The sequence below is a fragment of the Corapipo altera genome, unplaced genomic scaffold (assembly GCF_003945725.1).
Source record: "Corapipo altera isolate COAL_440 unplaced genomic scaffold, ASM394572v1 0, whole genome shotgun sequence".
Taxonomy (NCBI): Eukaryota; Metazoa; Chordata; class Aves; order Passeriformes; family Pipridae; genus Corapipo; species Corapipo altera.
The window spans coordinates 19758756-19775187 of record NW_020884872.1 but is presented as its reverse complement, the minus strand read 5'-3'; the positions used below and the strand labels follow the sequence as shown (position 1 = coordinate 19775187).

Genomic DNA, 16432 nt, shown 5'->3' with positions numbered 1-16432 from the left:
CAGCGCGGCCGAGAGAGCTCCGAGCTGCCGCTGCCCGCCGGCTGGGAGGAGGCGAGGGACTTCGACGGGCGAGTCTTCTACATCGACCACAACACCCGACAGACCTCGTGGATCGACCCCCGAGACAGGTATGAGGGAGATCCCGGGGGAAGGAGGGATCGAGCCCAGTTCACCTCGCTGGGCGCCGGCGCCGGGCCCGTCGGCGACATTTTCCTTCCCCCGTCCGCCGGGAGGGTGTGGGCGGCGGGGCCGCCGGTGCCGCTGCCGGCGGGGCGCTCCGAGGCTTCGCCCTGCGGCGGGACGGCGGCCTGGGGTGGGGGCTCTGCCACACTGGCCCTCCCCGGCCCATCGTGGAGGGACCCGAGGGGCAGAGCCCCTACCACTGCTGCTGACGGGTTTGCCGCCAGCCTTAATGTTAAATTAGATACAGAAAAAAAACTAACCAAACAAAAAAACCCCTGAGGCTTCCCGCCCTGCGGTGGGTGCTCTGACCAAGCGTGGTCTCAGTGCGGGGGGAGATGGGGAAGCAGGAGCAGTGACACCGCCCGTGTTTGTGCTCGCCGCGTACCGGAGCAGCCCTGCTGTAACCGAGCGGCTTGGCCATCCTGATTTATTAGCCGGGCTGAACTAATTGGCAGCAGCAGGCTGGAGGCATGCTGGAGTAATTTGGTAGATTACCTCCTCATAAAAGATAACGCTGCGTGGAGGTAAGCAAACCGGGAAATTCCTGCACTTAATTTGACAAATACGCGGTCTGCTGCAAATTAGCAGCAAAAATCTGCTGCTGCGTGGTGTTCGGGGCAGCGTCTGCACGGCCCGGCGGTGCTGGGGACACGGAGTTAGGCCTTTCCTTCTCGTTTAGGGTGAATAAATACGGGCAGGTCTCATGGCTTCTGGCAGAATTGCGTTATAAGCAGTATTTAAGCGTCGTGGCTGAAATCTGGTGGAAGCGTGGGCTCTCTGTTGGGGATACTGCCCGGTGAAAGGGACCTCGCTTCAAAGCGTTCACTTAAAAATTTCCACGCGGAGTTAGTGAACACAAGTGTCAGTATTCTGGGTGTCTGCGAAATAAGAAACATATGTCTCTGTGTATACTTTTCTATATTAAACAATGTTTTTATAGTAAGTGAAAGTTGGACAAGGACAGCTTGAACCTCAGCCAGAGCTACCTTGCCAGAAGTATGCCTGGAATGTTAAGCAGGCCACAGAAACATTTAAGCAGAGTCTGGTTTAAAGACTGTAGTAATTTGTGAGATTCCTGTCGTCTTGCACGACGATACATAACTGTTTAAATGGCCTAAATATTTACCTAGTGGATCAAGATCTTTTGTCTCATTATTTGGACGTACTTATGCATGCACATATTTTTTTGCTGAGGTATTAAATCTTTGTTTGTGTGCTTTAGATAGCACATTTTTCTACATTAAAATGCACATACACGTTGTTAGCTTACTTTTAAAACTGTTGTAAAGGTAACTGATGGCACCACTATGTGTCTGTTGCTTCTCTGCATGTCATCCTTACCATTAAATTTCAAAGAGTATGAGGTTTTTGTCTTCTAGAATATCTTCCATACAGACAGTAACAGAAAAGAATTAGCCATTTACTACAGTGTTAAAATTGAGTTACTGTTCGACTTAAATAGTGTTGCTAAAATTAGGACGCCATGTTTTGAAGAAATAATTGGAATGCCATATGTTGCTTGAAATTTTGTCTAAATATTTCACACCAAGGTTTAAACTTAGACTTATTTTTCACATTGGCTAAGAACAGGCTGTAGAGCAGAGATTGAGAGATTTACATTGGGGCAGATAGAAAAGACATGATGTTTTCATGAGCGTGTTATCATGTTATCTGTTCTGCAGTACAGAATTCAAGTAGCAGGAGCTAGTTCTGTGACTGCAGAGTTAATCTCTGGTTGGGAATAGGCTACTGTTGTTGTTTTAGTGAGATGCCTGGGTTCTGGATAGTGGAAAGTGACCAGTCTTTTTGGGTTTCATTGAAGCTATTCAGATTCCCGTGGGCAGCAGCAAAGGAGGAAAGGATCAGGTTAGTTGTTTTCTGCCAAGGTTTCTGAAAGATAGGTAAGAGTAGCAGTGAAACGGCACTGAAGCTGTATTTTTGCAAAAAGTGGTTAGGTGGAGGGCAGAATAACTTGCTTATAGCATATGTACCTCAGCATTATGAGTTTGGCATGGAGTGACAAGAGTTCAGCCCCCCCATTTCTGTGTTCAAGTGGTTTTGTTTCTATCCAGGAGGAATTGGACTAAGTGAGACCTCAGGCCCTGCTGCACTTGATCAAGGGCTCTGAGAATCAGCATCTCCAAGCTTTCCTATGGGCAGTAGTCTCTAAGCATCCCCACAGGCTCCTCTTTCCATTCATGCTGGCATTCAGTAGTTTGTTTTTCTTTTCAGCATTCCCCCTGAGATTTCTCAGCCTTTTGTGTAGTTTGGTTAGTGAATTTGATTTGAAGTAATTATTTGATTAAAAATCCCCCCACAAAACAAAACAAAAATCCCTTCTTTACCCACCCCCAGTGTTTTCCCATTGAAGCCAAGAAGACAAAGAAATGCTAATTGGAGAAGTTGAGGTGAGAAATGTGCTTTATAAAGGATTTTGGAGTTTGGGAAAGAGATGATGATGAGGGCAAGGGAGGCCAATCAAAATAATAAGAAGTAAGAAGGGATAAAGGACTCAGAAATGGGTACCTTATGGTTTTCTGTAAGAAAAAAGAGGTAGAAGAGTGATAAAAATGAGCAGATTTGAGAAGGATCTTTAGTATCAAATCAGTGGTTAGGTTCGGGAAGATACTGCAGTTACTCTGTGTGGATTGTGTGTAATGAATAGATTGGGGACAGTTGTCTGGCAGATCCTGTAGGTCTTGGATAGGAGCCCTTCAGTGCATATTTTCATCTTGTGGCAGTAGTTGTCTTTTATCTTAATAGATTGTAAGTTCTTTAAGGCTATGAACTACCTTTTTATCTTGTGTTTGCACAGTACTTGCTACATTGAGATTCTGGTCAATAACTGGAGATTGTAAATGATCTTATAGAAGACTGACTGTGTTTGTGGTTGATATTGATGATCCTTGTGGGACCAAGGATCTTATTACTCTTGCTGTTTGTTACAAGACTCTGTTTTCAAGTGATTAGAGCTTAGCCAAAATTCTTGGAGTGTGGCAGAAGCTTTCCAAGCTGGTGAGTCTTGCTAGATTTGCTCTATGGAGAAACTTCAGCTAAAATACAGTGTTGTTTTATTGGAACAAGTCTAGGGGAGAGGGAGTGTTTCCTTCAACTTCTTAATGAGACTTGTTTTTTTAAAGATTTAAATCATGTTGTTTTGTAGTGAGGATTTTAGACTTCTAAGGTGTAGAAGTGTTTTTGCATAGAGAAATTATCTATTTGGACCAGTTTGGGAGCAATTAAAAAATCACTGTGGGCTGGGTAAAGACCTAGGTTGTAGCAGATGCCTTTGCAGAAACTTCCTCCAAGCTGGACTACTGGTATGGTAATTGAAATCGGGGAGCTTTTCTGTCCTGTGTCCTCATTAGCATCTTAATTCTGAGGCCTAAAAGCTGAATAATTTGAGCACAGAAGAAAAAGCTTGGCCTTGTTGAACAGTGGGTTGGCACAAGGAGTATAGGATCAAGTGGGGTTGGCCCTGGAATTTGACAGAAGAAGGGAGAAATTTTGGTAGGTTTTGAAAGCAAAGTAATCAGGAGCTGGGGGTAGGGAGAAGGAGGATGGCACCTGAAGCCTGGGAAGAAAAAAGTAGGGGAACTGGACTGCAAACCAGTAGGGCAGGGAAAAACAGGTGAGGAGGAACCGGTCTGGTGAAGGTTCAGGGTGTGAGGGTTGTCAGCTCTTTTCTTGGCTGTACAGGGAACCCTGAGGGAAAAGAAGGAACGCGAGTTTGGCTGAGGAATCTTCAGAGTGATAAAATATGCATAAGGGGCAGCATGCAAAGTCTAGGTGAAGAAGGGAAGATGGTTGGAAAGTAAAGTATAAGAACTATATGTGAGATATGAGAATGGGGGTCAAGAAGTGTAAGATGTACTGGACAAGGAGATTGTTGAAAAGTCAGAATGGTAGAGATTGGAAATAAGCAGGAAAGGCTAATGGGCTTGAAACAAGGCATCAGCTTGGGAAAGTCGCTAGAGGTAGATATCTGTTATTAGGGATGCAGAGTAGAAATGTCAAGTGAGTAATGGGCAGAAGAGTCCAGAAGTGCCAGCTGCTTTTTGCTGGACGATTTCAGGACTCCTTATTCTCATAATTTATTTGATTTTAGCAAATATCTTTATTAACTGATTTGCAACTTTTCCTGTTGGGTAGGACAAAGACAGTCCATTACTACTGTTGCTTGCTCTGTTATGGCAAATGGCAAAGCAAGGTGTTCAAATGCACATGCTGGTGGATGCTGCGTAATATGATTTCTCTTTTCCCCACTCTGGCTTTTTAAAGGAGTAAGAAATTGCAAGTTGGAAGCTTGAATAAAGAGCATATTTATGTCAGATATTGAAATCTAGAGAATTCCGCACTTAGTCACTTAAGTACTGCTTGTTTTGTATTAAGAGAGTATTTTTAGGGGCACACTATATTCTCATATATTTTCTTGCCTCATTTGATACATGGAGAGGAGCAATTCTGAGGGCAGATGGTAGGACTGTGAAGTGATGAGAATTACTTCTGAATTTTTTTCCCAAATTGGAAAATGGACCTCTCTCTAGTGAGGCAAAGGATCTTTTGACATGCCACCATGGGATAAGGTTAGAAAGTCAGTGTCCTCTTTGTCAAGGCAAGAGAATATCTCCTGGAGGTTTGGAATTTATCTGTCCAGTTCCCAATACTTGGCAATCCAAAGACAATCAGAAGAAGCATTAATTTTTTTCACAAATAGCATTTTTCTGGCCTTGCCTTAAGCCCCCACACTGAGTTGAAATTAGTGACATTCATTATTAGAATTCAAATACTTCTATTCCAAAGTATCCAAAAGATGAAGGCAACAGTGTAGTACTGCTGCCATTTTTGAAAGTTATCTTAAAGTTTGTGTATGCTTTCAGACCTTTTTTGTCTACTTTCTATTTGTTGTATTTTGATTATCAACTCTGTCAACTCATAGTTTTGTTTTGAGCTAATGACATTTGTGGAATGAAAAGAAAACAAAGCAACTGTTGATCATTATTTTAATCTTCCCTCTGAAAATATTATGATGACTAGACAGATTTAAATCACGTGCTGTATTTCATTATGATGCAGGTTTTTAATGTAAAACATAAAATGTAACCTACAGGGTACAGAGATGTGCTTTTAGAAGTGATGCTTTGAAAATGTTTAAAGGGGAGCAGAACTGTTGAAATGCTATTTTGATTGTGATTTTGTAAATTGGCTTTCCAGGCTGTTAGTACCAGGCTCGCAAGAGATGAAGAAGCTTGCAAAGGGAAAAAAAATTGCTGAATGAGTATAGATCTGAAAAATATGCTCTCCTATGAGAGCAAAAGAGCTGGATTTATTCAATTGAAGAGGTGTTTAAGAAGTGGTTTGAGTACTGTTCATAAAAAAGAGATGGTACCAGTGACTTCAGAACTCTTTTTCTTTAGTAGATTTATAATAGTATCTGATAGTCAGAAGTTGAAAACAGAAATATAATATAGCTTTAATAGTAAGAGATATTAAATGTCAGAGCAGTTTTTCCACTCCTTTAGCTTTCTAGATGAAATTACCTAATTCAATTTTTCCGCCAATATAAGTCAGCTGTCACTTGGAGTCCCATTGTTTGCGACCATCAATTTTTAATGCCTCCATTGCATGATATATCATTTGACCTGTATATAATATATATATGTAGCTAAGTATATCTTATAAGGATTGGCAGAGCAGCCAATTAGAAAGTGGAGAGTTGCTCTGTTTGGTTGTTTCTCTTGATGCACCCAGGAAGGAATCCTGTTTATCCTCATCACTTCAGGCATCTGGGTCTCTGCAGTTATACCACTTCATTACCTCAAGTTAGCAGTAAATGCGCTGGACTTGATAGAATTTATATTAAAAGCATTGCATATAAAGTAATACTGGAGACCCAGATGTTTTGAATTTTCTGTGCAAATGTCAAGCCTGGATGCAGCCACAGCGTGGATGGGAAAGCTGTGCAGCTGTGTGACTGCTCTCCTGGCATGTGACTGGGAATACATGCTGCAGCATATGGTGTTGGGAAAGGGCTGTGGTGCCCCGAGCCTCTCTGAGCAATCTGCACATATTTGTACTTCAGTTCTTGTTCAGAATAATTCAGTAATATTTTTAAAGGCATGCTGTAGCTGACATTTTGTTTTGAAAGCTTCATATACATACGTGCCATGATAAATCTACTTCTCTGCCTTTCATGAGGGAGATGCACTCATTTTTTTTCATCCTGTCCAGTAGGTCTTCAGACAGATATTTGAATTTATATTATGAGTGAACCCCATGAAAATATTTATGATTAAAAATGAATGGAGATGCAAGTGTCCTAGAGTTAATGTTAATTGGTATTAGGTATGATTTTCAAGCTGAGTCTTTTGTTTAATTGGTAAATTCTGATTACATGTAAATGATTCATGGTGAATACTTCTAAATTGCTACTTTCCCTCTTGAGCTCACCTCTCTGATTTAAATGTTTTAAAAAAGTAACTTTTAATTTCTTATGTTTCTTGGGAAAAAACAATGCCTGTATGAAGCGAGCATTTGTGTTTTCTTGTAATTCAGCATTGCTATAAATGAGTCCTACGTTTCCAGTCACTGGGCATTATAAATGGTTTTAATAGTTTTTTAGTGTCTTGGAAAGTAGAGGTGGGAAGCATTCACTGTTTCTTCTTAAGGGTGAAAGGTTTTCCTTATAGTACAATAATAGTGATTTATGGTTTATATAATTGTTTTTTTCTAGTTAAAATACATATCCTTTGAAAATCTGGCTTAAGTAGCACAAAACTGCAAGACCTAATGCATGTGTGCTAAAGCATCAAAACATCTATTGAGCCACTGAAACCTCATTAACAAAAAAACACCGTTAAGAAGCTTAACATTTTGTTAAAGGTGAAGGGTTTTTTGTTTGTGTGTGTGCATGTAGTTTTTACCTCTTAATGGAATTGTTTGCAGCAGTTAGATACAGAATGAAGACACCTGCCCTATTGTATTTGTGTGCATGCTAGAAAGGACTAACTTAGCACTTGTGACTTCAGTGTGGAGCAGCACGATGGCACATGTTATGAAGGGTTTCTCGAAGGGTTCTGTGACACGGTATTGGCTCTCACATATACGTTGGATCTTGCAAACTGAGAAACTGTGATCTGCTAGATCTTGTCAGTGCTTGATATTTATTGTCATTAAACAGCACCAGGCATTGTTAGAATTGGGTATTTGCATTATCATGTCTTCTAAAGGGTATGGGGAGGGAAGTGTCTGCTTTTCAGGATCTACAGTCTGTACATGTGAGAATGCAAGATTTGAAATGTCACAAGGCTAGGGCTGGGATTTAAGTTCTATTATCCGGACCAAAAATTCCTATTTAGGCTTGAATTCTGGTGATAAGTTTAGTTTGAGAGATAAGTTTCATGGTTTTAGCAAATGTAAATATAGTGACAACACTGTATAAACATAAGAACAAATGACTTGCAGGCAATAAAAAAAAATTAGAAACTTATCTATAGCAAAGTCCTGTTAACAAGCTTCTTATAGTTGCCTGTTAAATGTAATGTTGGTTTGTAATTTTGTGTTGTTTGCTGGAAGGTAGAGCTTTGTAAAGTTGTATATGAGGCCAAACAGAAGTATTTCGTTGATACAAAGTAAAATTAATACTTTTTCTGCCTACAGTTAAAAATAGAACTTCCTGAATATCTTATCTACTGCAGATGTGACAGTTCACATTCACCAGCAAAGCCAGCCAGTATTGCAGCTTTTGAGTAATCTTCAGCTTGTTTCTGAAAGAAGCGAGCTAAAGAAAACATGCTCTAGGTACTTTTCCTACCTCCCTCTCTGCCTGCTGTGGCAGAGCAGTGAGCACGCTCAGCAAGGTTTGGCAATACAGCACTCCTGAGCTAATAGTTCTCTGCTGCCAAAACCAGCAGTGTCCTCCCTGCCAGCTGCATAGTCTCACCCCTCTTGCACTGGTACCATTGCTTATCTGACCCTACAGTAAGAAAAATTAGGAAATTCCCCAACCCTATGCAGTATTTAATTTTATCTTTTTCTGGGGGGAAGGGTAGTTTTCATCTGGTTTGGTTCCCTAAGCTGACTTAACCTTCAGGGCAGATGGGTATTTAAGTGGTTTATGTCAATTAAGTTTGATTCAATAAGGAATTGGATTAGGCAAAAGTGATGAGTCAATTTAAAACCTTCTTTGAGTAAATCCTCTTTGTGAATGGCAGTCTTGACTACTGATTTTTAAAATACTCCCATAGTAAAACAACACATTTCTAAACACGCGTCAAGTTGTGTTTAAAAAGGAAGGATTCACTTTTCAGGTGTAAGATCGATATTTTAAGTCAACAGAATTAAAACGGGTGTCAGAGTCAGTTTTTTAGTCAAGTAGCAGCACTGAAGTGGCTATTAAGAGATGAGAGAGCTACAGAACCGATTTGGGGACTGAGCTTGTGGTATCATTACCAACTTGGAAACATTCCTGAAAGATTTGATGAAGTCAGTGGTGAGTCTTGCCTTTGCTGGCAGGGAGCAAAGTCGGTGTGTGAGGGAATTAGATCTAGGACCAGATGGGTGTCTGGGGAGGATATCAGCAGTGTGGTACCTTGGGGGGTGTGTGAAAGGGAAGTGACTGTAAGATCAGCTAGATGTGGGATCTTGGTAGTGGAGCACCTCCAAGGAAGATCTCAGTTGGGTGTCAAGTGTAGGGCGTGACTGGAGAAGGATGGAGCATGAAAAGGCATGTCAAGGTAATAACAAAAACCACTGAACAGATATTGGGGTGACTTGCAAGGTGGTTTTGTCACCAGTGTTTGGAGCTAGAACTCATTAAAAGATCACTACAGTGCATCTGGGCAGTTTTTTAAGGGAGCTGAACGGGTTCAAGTGGAAATTGTCAGGTCACAGAGGAGAAGGTTGTAATATTTGAATTAAATGAACAAGTTTTTTGTCTCTGCTTATGGAGAGGAACAGGGACTCCAGTGTAGTTTTTTGCCTTGACACCAACCCCAAGCCTATTTTGTGGGTATAAATCTCTCAGTTCTTAATTAGTCATTAATAGCAAGGTAATGGGGGTATAGGCTTTGCTCTGCCGTGTTACAAGGGTCTTGATCTCTTCTTGATTCTGTTCCAGATAGGAAAATTAATTTGGACTTAACACAGTGAGAGTGTACAAGACACGATCTGTCACTTTTTAATTGCCCATTGAATCGTTTGAGTCAGCCATTTAATACAGCCACCCTCCCAGCAAGGCTTCCTCTAGATATATGTTGTATGATCAAATAAGATGGAATATTTCTCAGTTTGTTTCTCAGCCTTTTTGTGGGTTTTGGCTGGAGTAGGAAAGAATCTTGTGTCCAGTGATGAGCTTGGTGGTCTCTCTGTGGTTTGCAGAATGGAGGCAGTTCTGTGCTGTACTGTTAGCTCTTTGGCTGAAGGAGCTGATTGCCATCAAGGGCTGAATTAGTACACATCAAAACCTAAAGCAACTAGGTTTTTTATTTTTGTTTTCAATGACTTTTTTATTTCAGTATATTTAATTGGCAACCGGACAAAAATAAAGTACAGTGATATCAACACCCTTGAACCAAAACAGAATCAAAGGCTATCTTTCATAGAGTTCTGAAAGAGTTATTTTTCAAGATTAAGTATCTATGGAGAATCTTGTTGAAACTATTTTGATTTGTATTGTACTTAGGGTGAAGCTCTTTCGCACACAGAGTGCTTAGGATTCTTTATGGCAAAATGCAAAATTTGGTATCAAAGCTGAAAATGCATAATATTACAAAATAGATTTATTTACTGTTGGATTGCAGTTTAAACAGCTAAAAATAAGACTTTTAAAAAAACTTAATGCATAATGCTTTCTTAGAAAGAGTGGCCTATCCATGTTTGGGAAGGCAGCTGAAGTACTGCATAATTATCTAATTCAATAGCATAAACAAATTGTGACACACTTCTCAAAGGTGGATACTGTCCAAAGTTACTTGACTTGAACAGCAATTCCATGAGTGCTTAAAAGAGAATTACAGAATAAAAAGTAAACTACCTTTTTTTTTCCTTTCTTTTTGCAGTGTAGGGATAGTTAGTAGATGGAGAAGTGCATGTGTTTGGAAATTACTGTTTAAACCCTTGTGTGTTTTCTGCTTCCCCCAGGTTACATCTTCTGGATAAGACTAAGACTCACAGTATTAAAGATATGAAAAGGCATGTAGGTAAAAATCCCTGAACCCCAAACTTCAGAATAAGTTAACCACAAAACCCAAGAAAAATTGATTTTATGACTATAATGGCTTTTGGATCATAGGCCAGTTTTAGTAGCATCTGAGTGGTCTCTAACACTGTAATTGATGGTTAATACAAATTAACTTGATGATCATCTGTTATGAGGTAGAGAAAGCATAACTGACCTCTCCTTTTTATAATAAAAAAAATAAATAAATTGGAAATGCATATGAATGGAAGTGCAATAGGTAATTTGTCAAAATTCAGTTAAAGAACATGGATATTCATATTGCATATTTGTGTGCTTGTTTTCAACTGTGTGCAGTGTACTGATTGACAAAAAAAGTGTGCAGTACTTTGTGTTGGTTTGAGTTGTCTTATCTTTTGCCTCAATGCACCTACACCTGTGCTTCCAGTGTCTTCATTTGATAATGCTTCAGATGATGAATTTTTCTTTTAGAAGTACTTTGAAAATCCATTGTAGCCTACTTCTTAATTACAGTTGGATTTTGATGCTTCTGTCTTTCCTGTATGGTGGAAGATGTCATTTTAACTAAATCTCTGTTTCACGAAGGTTTTAAAAAAATCATTTTCCCCAAATGGAAAGAAAAAGCATTTTAATTAGAAATGGTGAGATATTTTTGGATCAGCTGCATTTTGCTTTTGGACTGGTTAGCCATAATTTTGTGTTGGTTCTAGGGGAACTTCAGGAGTAAATGTCATATCATAAAGAGGAATATTTGTTGTGAAAACTTCTTGATTTCATGCAGTTCTCAACCCTTGGAAACTGCAACTTCATGCATGGTCCAATATTTTAATGTACTTGTTTATAGCCAGGACTTCAGAAAGAGGTGACCCTCCAGTTACCTGCATTACTACAAAGTAGCTACAATGTATATGGGAGTTCAAGAAATAAATGATTTCTTAAGCGGTTTGCCCTACTCAAGGGGAGCACAGGGACGGAATGAGAGATCCTCGGGCTTATATTCATTCTTGCTTTCGTGCTCTTTGAGTATTGGGTCTCCTGTACTGCTTCAAGTAAACAACTCCTTGATTTCTCATAACACCCTGTAATATACTGAATTTCAGAAGCGTTTTCTTTGGTCTTAGTGAATGGCTAGTTTCAGCTAAGTTCCTTGGAATTGATCTGCTGTGTGAAGCATGATTACTGTTCTTGAAGTGTGTTACTTCATGTCTTCTATTCAGGAAGATGATGATGTTGTTGAGGGAAAAAATTAAGTGTTGAACCCTGCATACTTGTGTTAAGCAGAGTTAAAGCGGTAGGTTGGTATTTTTTGTGTTCTGTATGGGTTGATTGGATTTTTTTTTTTTTAATGGGATTTCCCAAGAAATCCGTTTAACTTTTGGTTTTAAGCAAATCTTTCCCTTTAACCTATTTTTTGGAGTAAAATGTCAAGATATCTATGATCAGGCCGACTCTTGGATTCTGATGGATTGATGGTGCAATGAAGAGACTGTATTTCCAGTTCCAGGAATTATTTTCTCACTGTAAAATAAGCTGCTTTGCAAATTCGTGGCTGTCTCTTTTAGTGGTTTTCTGTATGCACTTCTATGAAGTTTTGGTGAAGTGTTACAAATTTCTTCGATTAAACATGATAGAAGGCTTTTGGAGCAAAGAACCCTTTTAGTCCATGAGCAAGTGTCCAAACACAAATGTGTAGGGAGGAGTATGTGAATGTTCTGTCGTTTAATTGTCTGAAATTTCAGGCAACTTATAATCTACAATATTTGTTTACAGCCGTAGTCTCAATGCTGCTGTTAGTAAACATTATTCTGATTTTGCATCTGGAAGGTTGGAGTTGAGAAATGTTTGTGGGAAGTGATCTGTGGAAAATTTGCAGTGGGTTTTTGTTGTTTTGTTTGTTTTTGTTTTTGTTTTTGTTTTTGTTTTTTAAGAAAAGGCATAGTAGTGTTTCCTGTCATTGGCTGTGAATGTCACTCAGAACCTCCTTACTCCTTGTACTGAGTTCTTAAGGATACGAGGGTGTTTTATGGAATTATCAGTTTTCTTAATTCTTAATAAATTTTCATAAACAGCTTGTGGGAATTTTTGCACAAATTTTTATATCCCAACTTTTTCTTCTCTAGGAGTGTGTCATATGTCTATGAAAAAAAAGTCATGTATTTCCCAGAAGGACATCTAAAAAAAAAATCACTTGAATGTTTCGCTGAGCTTAGATGTAAACCTGTTTTCAAGCTAAGCCAGGTTGTAGGGTGTCTTTCTGTGACTTAATAAAAGGCAAAACAGCACGTGATTAATGTGGATGAAGATATATATAATATCTTTTTAAAACCAATGTTCATAAAATTTGTCAGACTATTCTGGAAATAGGCTAAATAAAACTCCAGTGATTATGGAAAGTATTCCATTCGTGCAAACTTCTCCCACTGAAATATCAAATGACTCATATGTAGAGTGAATTCTCGTGTACCAGAGTATCCTGTTAGGGAAATTACTCCTGGGAGCAATCTTGGAGATCTGTCCGTGCCTGTTCAGGGCTTCTGTTTGGTTACAGATGATGTAGCTGATCTTGTTCTCTGGACATCTGCCTGCTAGGAGTGAGATGTGTCCTCTGTTCCATCTCCTAATATCTGCCAAAAAACCCTAAGGCAATAACATCCTTTCATTACTATTGATGGGACCTGATTTGGATCCTTGAGTTATAGACTTTCTCCCTGTGTCTGTTTTCTAATTTGTACAAATATTTTTGGCTATTACCTGTTTCTTCTGGAAATAGTATCTTCAAGGGAATATTGATTATTTTTTTTCCTTTAACGCCTGACATGAAAGGGGTTCAGAATTTTTAAAGAGTTTTGTTGTTTTAAAATACAGCTGCATCATTTTGTCATTAAAACATACTGTAATAAATTGCTGGAATATCTCCTTTGAGGTAATTATGTTTGGTATGTGAACATCTGGAGTTTTGAAGTTGTGCACATATGACTGTTTGCCCACATGGTTCTTAAGCTATTTGTTTTATTCTTTCTGAAGTGAGTTGATAAAGAAAATAATGCTCATTTTTTACCTTAATCACAATTGTAAGTTTCTTTTCTTAACATTTAGAATCTGTGGAACATTTATAAAAGGCTTTCATGTCCTCTTTAAAATATAAATAATCCTGTGTCCAAAACACTGATTCTGCTAGGAACACCTCAAAACTATGGATAGTGTCCTGATTGTGGAAATTTTCTTCCCACCCTTCAGTCCATGAATAGCGTTCTTTAAAATGCAAGTCTTTTGAGATTGTATGTTCATTTTTCTGTCTTAGGCCTTTTTATGTGTGTGCTCAGAAGCTTATTTTTGAAGTGGATGAAGATTTTCATACTAATACCTGTATCCAGATATTTTTAGTTTTCTTGTAAAGAAAAAAAAATTCCTGAGATGTTATAGAGACTAACAGGCTCTTAATATAGTGTTAGTACATGATGTTAAAAGTGAATTAGTTCCCTTTTACTCTGCTTTCTTTCTCAAATTAGGAATACATTTTTTTCCTCCCCATTAGCGAAGGTGGTCGGTTGCCCAGACTTTTACAAGAATGATTTTGAAATAGTTGTGAGAGCACTTTGTTTAAAGAATTTTTGAACGTTTTAAGATACTACACCTGGTAGAATTTAAAATATATGAATTTTGTTGGTGTTTGAGGTGTTTAAATGTTTGGGGGTTTGTTGTTTTTTAGGAGAGGGAAATCTGTGTTATGAATAAAGTGCTAATACAGGATATTTTCCTTGACTTCACGTTTTGCTTATTTTATATACTCTGTGTATGCTAGGCAGGCACACTTTTAAAATGTTGAGATTTTTTTTCTTGGCAAAAATAGCTTGCAGCTTATTGAAAAACAAGGCAGACCTGTGCCTCAAAATCCAAATGAAGCTGCTGCTTGGATGAGGCTCTAAAGAGGGCATTTATATGTTGTGGAATGAATGGCATGTCTGCGCTAACTCCCGCAGGCCGGATATTTCCAAGGTATCAGACAGAGCTGTATATACTGCACTCTTCCCCCTTTGGATCCAAAGATTTCTCCCTTGGCAAGGTCTGAAGGACCCCTGGCCTCGGTGGGGAGGATGAGATGGGGAGTGGGGGCTCGTGGGGGGAAGGAAAAATGAGCTAAGTGACTGTATTTGTGCATTTGACTCTTTTTTTTTTTTTTTTTTAATATATATATATATATATATTTATTTTAATTTTCCACCCAGACTGCCCTTCTTGTGCTTCGTGAGCTTGCGTTGTTTTTCTAATCATTGTTCTTTGAACAGTGTAGTTAGGAATTTCCTGTTCACGTTTTACTACAATGGTTTGTTTAAAATGATAGACCGCAGTCTTTCCTGACTTAAAACTAGATTAGCCTTGAATGTCGAAAAGAAGTCAGACAAATAAAGAGGATAGGCTGTATTTGCTTATGTCATGGAGAGAGGCCTTTTAACCACGAGCTCAGTTGTATCAAATACCACAAGTCATGTTTCTTAAATATTTATTAAAACAAATAAACATAGTTATTGTATGAACTGGCACATCTCCAAATTTCTGTTTCTGATTCTCATGGGTGGGTCGCTTTTAATCAGGAGAAATATATTTAGTCAAGACTGCCAGTGTCTACTGAATTACTGAATCCAGCCTTACCTCAGTTCTCCCCTCTCCCCTGCTTTGTTACATTTTTAAAATGCAACAAAATAAGCCTCAGCAAAGTTGAAGTTTTAGAATATCAAGCAACAAATTATTGGGAAATGCACTGGGAATGAATCTGCTTTTTCTTGATACTTCTGGTGCCTGTGGTAAGGAAAGTTTAGTATAGTCTTTGTATATATTGCGATACGTTTGCTTTCAAATTTTTTGGGAAAAAAAATCTCCCAAGCCCAGCAGTGTTAGATGTACAAGGAATTGCAGCACCCTTATTATACAATTTATGTTTAATTAGGGCAGGTTCCTTGTATAACACTGCTAATCTATGTAAATAGTGCACATGTGTATTGATGGAACAGTACAGGTAGTAAGGCTATTGATTTTTATCTGGAAAGAGATAAAATTTCAGTGTTAAAAGCAATATATGACCTCCACTTTGGGTTTTTATTTTACAGAAAAAATACGGTATCATAATTTATCTTATGGTGTGGCACAAAAGTTTTATTCAGTTTTGGAGGGATGGTGTATTGACCTACCTGAGTTGGCTACTGGAGTTATTACTGACAAGTATCAAACTCATCAATATACACTTTTATACAATGCTCGAGTATTTTTAATGCAAGAATGTCTGTGAACATGTGCATGTGAAATTCTGTTAAACCTGCTAAATTAATTTTCAAGCTGGGAGATGTCAGATTTGTAAGGTTGTGGAGTCTCTAGCTGATATGACACACAGGCATGTCATTACAAGGGTGTTGCCAGTTAAAATACTCAGCTGTTATGGTATTTCCAGCTTAGCATCTAACTTTGTTCCACCCAGCAAATAGTCACATAAATAGGACTAGCTGTGGATTTTTAAAGGAAATATTTAATGTATTTTTAAAGAAAATAACATTTGGAAGGGAAAATATTTGGGTAGCTTGTCTAGGGTAGGGGAGGGAGATGCCTTACAGGGTACAGAGTTTGATGTGCTGAAGAAGCTCTCAGTAGATGTTATGTGGAAAGTGTTATCATTTATAGAAATCAGGTGTTTCTGTCAGTAGCAGAACTAATGAAGCCTGGTTACCTGTGGGTTTGTGTCTTACAGCTGGTTGACTTCGGTGTCTGGGAAGGTGAAAGTTCTGCTGGATGTCTTTTGCCTTGTCTTTGGGGTATTTGCGTTCACTTATTCCTGAACAGATTTTCTGATACTGATTAGATGTGAACACGCATCTCTCACTTTCTACGAGGCCTCCTTCTTTCATAAACTTGCACAGGTAATGGAATTATCTAGGGGGTTTCCCTAAAGTTTGAAGCTCATCAATAGAACAAAACCCAAATAGACTTAGGTATATTAATTAATATTGTTACTAATAAAAATCACATATCCATATTTTTATGGGAAATGGGACTATGAGCCCT

General features: G+C 38.7%; 1 protein-coding gene across 2 annotated transcripts in view; it reads left to right on the top strand.

Moving 5' to 3' along the window:
• The window catches only part of WWC3 (WWC family member 3), a 96948-nt gene continuing 80516 nt past the window's right edge, over nt 1–16432 (top strand). For both annotated transcript variants that reach the window (XM_027639134.1, XM_027639127.1), the window contains exon 1: nt 1–128. The gene's annotated coding sequence lies outside the window, so the exon portion shown is untranslated. The remainder of the gene's footprint in view (nt 129–16432) is intronic.